The sequence below is a fragment of the Chenopodium album genome, chromosome 24 (assembly GCF_948465745.1).
Source record: "Chenopodium album chromosome 24, dcCheAlbu1.1, whole genome shotgun sequence".
NCBI classification, from domain to species: Eukaryota; Viridiplantae; Streptophyta; class Magnoliopsida; order Caryophyllales; family Amaranthaceae; genus Chenopodium; species Chenopodium album.
This window is the reverse complement of record NC_137857.1, coordinates 3,991,117-4,000,407: the sequence shown is the minus strand read 5'-3', so window position 1 is coordinate 4,000,407 and position 9,291 is coordinate 3,991,117. Positions and strand designations below refer to the sequence as shown.

General features: G+C 33.6%; 1 pseudogene; it reads left to right on the top strand.

The window, feature by feature from the left end:
- The first annotated feature begins 765 nt into the window (after positions 1–765).
- On the top strand, positions 766–2,520 carry LOC145611981 (putative sugar phosphate/phosphate translocator At2g25520 pseudogene; annotated as a pseudogene).
- Positions 2,521–9,291: the final 6,771 nt, after the last annotated feature.

Genomic DNA, 9,291 nt, shown 5'->3' with positions numbered 1-9,291 from the left:
AAATCAGGGTTAACTAAAATATGATCGTTAATTCATTATATCTTTGTAATTGCAACCACAATAACAAAAAAATGTGCAACAAAAAACAAATATTAGTAACAAAAAAAAAAAAAAATGAACGCTTTGTCATAATAAAAATAACATCGATCAACATGTAATTGTGTCATAAATTTATAAACTTTCCTATCAAATACCAGTCTATAATGTTATATGTGAAAAGTTGCATACACCATAATTGTTTTTTTTTTTTAATTATTTTTTATTGACTATTTAAAACACCAACTTCAATTTCTTACTACAATTTACCCATTATTTTTACCACAATAAACGTCCATTATTGTTGGGAGCTTGGGGGAGGGACATGGACACAATCTCCATTGGTTCTCAAAGTTGCAACTTTGAGTGTTCCATAAAGAATTAAAGCTACAATCAAGAAGCTCCATTACATCTTTCCTTTGTTCAATAAAAATTTCTAACCCCTATAAAATTTATTTCTCTAATTAAACGCAGCCCATTTCTCACGTTACTCACCCTTTCAGTCAATCCCCTCCAAAATTAAATTAAAAAATTACCCACCATTATTTTTGTTTTTATTTCCACAAAAAAATTCCAAATCTCAATGTCAAATTTAACAAAAAAGACAAAATACAATAAAAAAAATTCAATTAAAAGAAAGCTGAGTTTAGAAATTATTTATTATGATTTTTAATTTTAATGTCACTCAAAAAAGGCCCAAAAAAAGCCCAATAAACTCTCTCCCCCATTGTAACGCTCTCCTCCATTTACTCTCTCTCCTCCCTCTACTTCATCCCTCAGATTTCATCCCCACATCACATTCTCTTCCCTTCAGATCCCCAAATTATAATCTGGGTATTCCTCAAAATCATCTCTTTTTCCCAAAAATTCAATCTTTTTCACCCAGAAAACCCAGAAAAAAACAGGGGAATTCCAATCAAACCCAGAAAAATTCCCAATCATGTCAAGTGGAAACGGATCTTTGAGTGATGGTGTGATTAAGAAGATAGTATTATCTTACACCTATGTTGCAATTTGGATCTTCTTGAGTTTCACTGTAATTGTTTACAACAAATACATCTTAGATCGAAAGATGTATAATTGGCCATTCCCAATTTCTCTTACCATGATTCACATGACTTTTTGTTCATCTCTTGCTTTTGTTCTTGTTAAAGTGTTGAAATTAGTTGAGCCTGTTTCGATGTCTCGAGAGGTTTACCTCTCGTCTGTTGTTCCAATTGGTGCTCTATATGCATTCTCATTGTGGCTTTCTAATTCGGCTTACATCTATTTGAGTGTTTCATTCATTCAAATGTTGAAGGCTTTGATGCCGGTTGCTGTGTATTCAATTGGAGTCATGTTTAAGAAGGAGAACTTTCGAGGTGAAACGATGGCGAATATGATGTCAATTTCATTTGGGGTTGCAATTGCTGCTTATGGTGAGGCTAAATTTGATGCTTGGGGTGTAACCCTACAATTGGGGGCAGTTGCATTTGAAGCTACTAGATTGGTAATGATTCAGATCTTGTTAACTTCAAAGGGTATTAGTTTTAATCCGATTACATCGCTTTATTATGTTGCTCCTTGTTGTTTAGTGTTTCTATCAATTCCTTGGATGATTGTTGAGTATCCAATTTTGAGGGATTCGTCGAGTTTTCATCTAGATTGGTTTATATTTGGGACGAATTCTGTTTGTGCTTTTGCTTTGAATCTTGCTGTGTTCTTGCTTGTTGGGAAGACATCTGCTTTGACTATGAATGTTGCTGGGGTTGTTAAAGATTGGTTGTTGATTGCGTTTTCGTGGTCTGTGATTAAGGATACTGTTACCCCTATCAATTTGTTTGGGTATGGGTTGGCATTTGTGGGTGTTGGGTACTACAATCACTCTAAGTTGCAGGCATTGAAGGCGAAAGACGCTCAGAAGAAGACGGTTCAGGCTGATGATGAGCAGGGTAGGTTGCTTGAGGAGAGGGATGGTGATGGAATTGGTAGGAGGAATGACAATCAATCTGATTGATTCATTCGTCGAATCCAATCCAATCCTTGGTTATGCAATGCAATGCTCGTTTCGTTTATGATGATGATAATGATTCTTATGTTTTGCAATGCGGGTGCCATTAATCGTAGTGGATTTGAGGAGTTTGAGCTTCAAGGGTTTAGTGAGGATGATTCAATGAGGAGGGTTTTAGGTAGTAGTATAATCCGGGTAATGCGAGTTCTTGATTGGAATCGCGTATGTAGTCTTAGTTTATGAATATTGTCATTGATTTAGTAGTCTTTCTATGTCGTGTTAGCTCTTACTAGGTTTACTTATTATCTCATTTACATTTTTATGGAGTGGTAATGTAGGAAGCTCGAGGCTCAGTTTCGAGGTTGTCCTTAGTTGCTAGAGAGCCATTGTACGAGCTTCCTTTGCCATTTTCATCTTTTTGTTACTTTTGTTTATGTTTCAGCACTCTTATTATTGTTGGAGGGAGTTTAAATTATATCTATTCTATTCAGATCTATCTTTTGTACTAGTAATACTTAATTGGATTGTTGTTTCTTCATGAATCATTTTCTCTATGTTGGTTCTTTTACGTGCATTTCATTGGCAGCTTAGCTGTAATAGGCACGCAATCGCCTCGTTTCCTCTTGTATAATATCTTTGTATGGGTTTATGATTTTGGCAAGATGCATGTGGAATGTGTTTGGTAAGCTTGGATTTGTCCTTTGTTTTTGAATCTTCTCTTCCATGAGAAGCTAGTGACTGTCTTAACTAAACCAGCTGTAGTCTGTAGTTTTACGACCATGTTGCTTGGATTTTTTCGTTTTAACTCAACTATACTCGTGTTGGATCCTGGACACTAATTAACACGGAATACTTCATTTTGAAACCAAAAGCGCGGAATTTGTTTATAATGACGCTGTCTTCACATGCTTTGCTTGTTAGACCGCATGCCTTGCATTCTCAATCACACTTCTCATGACATTCATTATATATTGCTGCAGTTATTGCCTTTTTAATCTATCTCTTTCTTATTACCTTTTCTCAATCTTTGTTGGTCTTTTTAAGTTTGTTTGTTTGTTTTTTTTTTTCTTTGTAATCTTGTTATGATTGGTTCTCAAGAAATAATCGATTTTATTATACAAATCATTGAAAGATGGTTGAGTGTTTGACGCTTTGTTATAATTTACAAGTTTTTCTTAATTTAGTTGGTGCTACTATGCTAGAATTGTGAAGTGATTTTTGAGTGATTCTCTGCCTATAAAATGCTGAATTAGGTACGAACGAGTAGAGTTTCAGTAATATGCTTTCTAAAAGTCATTAAAGAACTAGTGCTATGATCACTATACTCTGTTTATGAGTTGAGGTGATTTAAGGTCTCATTCTTATTTTGGTAGCAAAATTGATTGCCAACAATTCTCATTTACTGTGAAGTGTTAAGAGGGTTGTTGTGAACTTAAGGATTGGTTGTATGTGTGGGCGTAAATAAGCTGAGATGAGTTGACCTAAGTACTACGGTTTGTTCGTGTTCAAGTTATCAAGCTCATTTGGATCGATTGAAATCGAGATTGAAATCGAGTTTGAGCACAAGCCTTACAGGTTTCAAGCTCATTCGGATCGATTGAAATCTAGTTTGAGCACAAGCCTTTTAAGTTGAACTCACATAATCTGTTTAAGATAATTTATTTAGGAATAATCTAGTTTGAACTCATGGTTGACTACTTGACTGTTAAATGATTGAGCCTAAGTTATTAAAATTATTATTCTCCCCCCTTTTGTGGCTTTGGGGATTAATTTGTCTAAGCTCATTTAGTCCAAACTAATACAATATGTCAAGTTGGTATAACTTATTAACAATTTATCAAACATTTTAACATCTATATATATGAGTTTAAATTTACTGGAAACTTCGTATGGACACAGGACACTTGACACTTGACTTTAAATGTCTATACGAGTCTAAGTCACTTGTGAATGTAATCAACGTGTTCATGATCATATCTAACCGAGCATTACCCATAAATGTTCAACCACATCTTCTAAATGTGGTTTTAAGTTTGTTTAAACATCAGTCGTGCTCGAACTCGAGCTATTTACTGGGAAATTGGCCAATATTGATAATCTTGATAGTGATAATCCAAGAAGTTTAACGAAATTTGAATGTTCTCCTATAGAAGTGAAGACTAGTACTACTTAACCAAAGACCACGTCCTTGGAAGTCTGAGATATACTAATCGAGTTAGGAAAAATTGCAGTCAAAATGATTTGGTTTATTTGGCATTAATTTTGAAGATGTCATAATCATACTAATGGAAAAGTGGAGTTATTGCTAACTCTCGATTGATTTTTTTGTTTGGTGTAGTTGACTTGCTTAGTTACTTCACTTTCCACTCCTTAAACTGACAAATGAGTAATGACATTAGAGTCTCTTAAAGACTATAAGTCCCTAACTATTGGATTCTAAAGTGGGAGGAATTTTTTCATAAGTGGGTGGTAGCTCAATAAAAGAATTTTTGTTCGTGATTAATCTATATCTATATCTATACTTAGTATTTAAAAACTATAACCAAAAAATTAAGAAAGACACATGTCCCCATCCATTCTATTACACTTCTCTAACTACAGTGCCACATGTCATCTTACACTATTAATTTTTTATTACAACATTTTTTTAATTCTTTCATTAAACTTATACTTCATCTTTCATACACACTTCATCTCCCCCCTTTTAATTCAACCTTTTCCTATTCTCTCTTTAATTTTAACCCTTCCACCTTCTATTTAAGCCTCTTTTTTCGATTAAAGTTCCAAAATTTTAATTTCTTTAATCATGTTTCCGATTACATATTATACCTTATAATGACTTACTGATATTTCCTCACTTATCTCTCAATACAATTTTATATGAATAACTCGTGCATTGCACGGGCCAGAAGGCTAGTTAAATAAAACGTACAATGACGTTTATAATAGATAGGTTGCACGTCTCAACTTATTCCATATTAATCATTCATTACATGGTATTAAGTACGATTTTACGATTTTCTTTATATGTTATATTTTCTAAATTTGTGTCTTAAACCCATACATTAAATTGACATTTATTTATAAATTACGTATATTTGGAATAGGCGATATAACAATATATGGTTGCTCATTATTTTGAATACAGGTTATTTTTGGGCCGATTACCCTGATGCTTAGGGTTATGACGAGTTTATCATGGATGGTGATCTCGTTGGGGTAAGTGCAAATCTATCATCTATGATAGAGAATATCCCTAAAATATTCTCATCCTAGGTTTAGGATATATTTTGTATAAGATTATATTAGGTAACTATAAGATATGTACATATATCAAAGATAATCTTATACAAAATATATCCTAAACCTAGGATGAGAATATTTTAGGGATATTCTCTATCAATCTAGTATTTCCTCTGTTTTTTTTTAACTTGACCTGTTTCTCTTATCACGCTTGCCAATGCAAACTTTCACGATCAATAACTTTAATTCTCCATAAGTAAAATTTACAAAAGTTATATATTGAGATTGGATTTCACGATCAAATAAAAAAGAACGGAGGAAGTATGAATTATTGAGATTGGATTTGAGAGTCTTTTATTTGTCTACCTATACTTTTGTTTGATTTTCAAAATGTTATAATATGTTCTTCCATGTCATAAGCTACCTAACACTGTCCGAGTGAGTAGGTTAGAGATCCACCTATTCACCTAATACTAGTATTAAATTCCCATTATTATTATTCCTTTCCCAAGCCTAAAAGTCTAATTATATAATGACTTAATTAATGGACACATAGGGCCTATCATTGTTGGGCCTAGGGGTGATAATGAGACTGAGCTATTCGTGAACTATTCGAGCTCGGTTCGATCAAAGCTCGGTTCGACGAGGCTCGACTCGAGTTCGAGATCGGCTCGGAACCTTAACAAGCCGAGCTGAGCAAGCTCGGCTCGAAAAGCTCGTGAAGGCTCGATTAAAATATATATATATTTAAAAATACCAATTTTAAAAATATAAATTATTTACTTTAAATATTAAAATGATACATATTAAATGTCACATCCTATAAAGTTTTAATATTCATTTATATTTATAAAAATAATAAAAATAAATAAAGAAAAATAAATAAATAAAACAAAAAAAAAAAAAAAAAACATCTTTGGGATTTTTAGTGGAGCTTAGTGGTTTACAAAACTACAGGCTTTTCAGCCCAATTGTTTGTTTTAACTTTTAACCCTAAGTTCCTAACCACATTTCTTTCTTCAAGCATAGCCGTCAGCACTCAATACTCAAACAAGCACAATTTCACAGCATACCCATAACCCATCAAAACTGAATTAACTCACAACCATTGTAAATCGGTTCCACCGTCAATCGGTGTTCCACAGTCAGGCAGTGATAGTCGTCAAACACTCCATATATACTCAAACTAGCACAACTTCACGCATAGCTGTCAAACACTCATTAATTCACGACCACCGCCGATCAGCGCTCCACCCTCGATCAGATTCAGTTCTCTACCGTCGTCAACTCTTCAAGCAACCTTCAACTATGGAAGCCTATAATAAAGCTTGACGCAAGCATTAAACAACTAAAAACATACAAGCTCGAGCCGAGCTTCGAGCCGAGCCGAACTTGCGTTTGGAGTCTCGAGCTCGAGCCGAGCCTAAGTTCCTGAAGCTCGTCGAGCTTCGAGCTCGAGCCGAGCCTCCTGTGCGATAAACGAGCTCGAGCCGAGCCTACCACTGTTCGGGCTCGGCTCGAAGGTTTAGCACCCCTAGTTGGGCCTAAGTTGAGTTTGGAGCATAATAATAGCCCAATAAATCCCAAGCCCAAAATGTGCAAATTGGGCCTAAAGCACACTAAGACCATGAGTTTTGGTAATGCTAAAATATTGTAAACTCCCAATAGTTGGGAGGTGGGGCCTGAATTTATGAGCTGTCACGTGACCCTCGTTATCATTGCTAAATTTCTAATATATTAATTTATTTTTTTCAATTTTAGACTGCATTTTCTGTATGACCCTAATCATTGTTTATTAATGTGTTAATGTATCATGAAACTTGGCTCAAGTTTGCCAATTGTAGGGATGGGCACGCATGATTTGTGCTCTAGTAAATGTTTCTTGCATTGGTGAATAGTATGAATATGGGGAATTGGGGAGCCTGTTTGTGAAACTTGGTGAAAAGTACGTATATAAAATTAAAAAAAAAATAATTGTGGTTTTACATAGAGAGTTTTTCACACGAAAAATGATACGTATAATGATGGATTAAAGAACATTTTATTAGGGTTGTTCGGCGTTATGTATTGAGATAATAGAAACTCCTAATTTGTCATTGGAGTATTCATTCATCTAACTTGTGACACTAAACGTAAATCCCAGATCGCACATGAATAATAATGTTTTTTGTTACGAAAAATATCCCAATTTAGTTGCTTAATCCATATAGTTGTATTTTTATCATTAAGTTATCATAACTAGAGGTGTCAATTCGGATAACCGGATGGAGTTTGGGTCGGGTCTGTTCGGATCGGATATGTTCGGGTCGGATATGTTCGGATTAAAATTATCCTTTGAACTCGGATCGGGTCGGATCGGATCAAATTCGGGTCGGGTCAAATTCGGGTCATGGTCTATCGAGTCCGGGTCGGATATGGGTCGGGTCAACTCCAGATCGGTTCACTTTCGGTTCGGATAAATTTGGATCGGGTTTAAAACGGGTTTAACCGGATAACTTCGGATCGGATGAATTTGGGTCGGGTTGATTTCGGTTCGGATGATTTCGGTTCGGTCAAGTTCGGTTTGATTAAGATAAGGTTTATCCGTTGATTCATTAAATGGTCAATTTCGATTCAATTTCTTTTTGTGTTTGGCTGGATTTTGGTCGAGTTGACCAAATTTATATCCAAATAAAGTTATTTTTAAACTAGAGATATTATTGTGTTTTTACCTTATTATTGGGTCAATATGATTATTAATTACGAAACATGAAGTTTTAGTTTTCTCATTAAATCAAGTTATGTGTAATTTTTATCTTTGAGGAAAATTGAGATTGAATAATTATCGATGACTTATCATACCTATATAAGTGAGACCGAGCTAGTGATATATTGACGAGTAATAGTTACATATGGTGATATATACAAAAAAGAATGTCATTTTTTTTTTTAGGTTATTGCAACTTTGCAAGTTTACAACTCTTCATCAATTGTATAATCTTACGAGGCTATGAGTTCTGTACTATTAGTTTAGTTTATTACTAATTCAATTTGTATAAGATATTTGTTAGAGTTGTTAGAATTACTTTATTACTAATTCAATTTGTATATTAAAAACTTGACATTATACATATTGATAGTTAATTGTTACTATGTACATTCTTTTTATTTAAGCATAAATTATTGTATATGTAAGTAGTGTGTATATAACCGTACGATGTATAAGGTATAAGTGTATAACGCCTATAATTCTAGGATAATGCACAGTTGTATTCCGCACTTTTAACCAATAATTTCAATTTTATCAATATAACATATTTCCAACAAGTTTAAAGTAATATTAATTAGTATATTATGAATCATATGATTTATCAAACTAAACATTAAATGATCTATAATATACAAGAATTAAGTCTATAAGGGTGTGTTCTATTCATCTGATTTTCACAAACCTGACTTATCTTAACTCACCTGAATTTATATATGAACTTACTAGACCTTATTATCTTAAAACTTATTTTAGTCTTAATTTGTACTTGGGTAACCGTTAATAGAACTTATTAAACATGAACTGAACTTATTTGAACTTATTACACCTAGAAAAAATGTGAGAGTGTTTGGCGAGGTAGCAATTAGCGATAGAGGTAGCATTTAGGTAGTTTTTGTCAAACATTAAAAATACTACGAGTAGCGTGTAGAAGTAGCGGGTAGCGTTTGACAAACTTTTATTACTTTTTAAACAATATTTATATGAATTTTGATATATTTTAGTATTGCAACTGCTACTTTTGCCAAACACTTATACTATCAACCGCTAATTTGACAACTAGCCTCTACCACTACTAATTGACCGCTACTCGCTACCTTAACATCTACCCGCTACTCGACCGCTAAAAGCTATCCGCTACCGCTGCTTTTGCCAAACAGGACCAGTGAAAATAATAGGGAGTGTAATTACGGATTTTTTAATTGGTAATAATAATATTTATAATAATAATAATATTTTTGGAAGATAATAATAATAGTATTCTGAAAAAAATTAT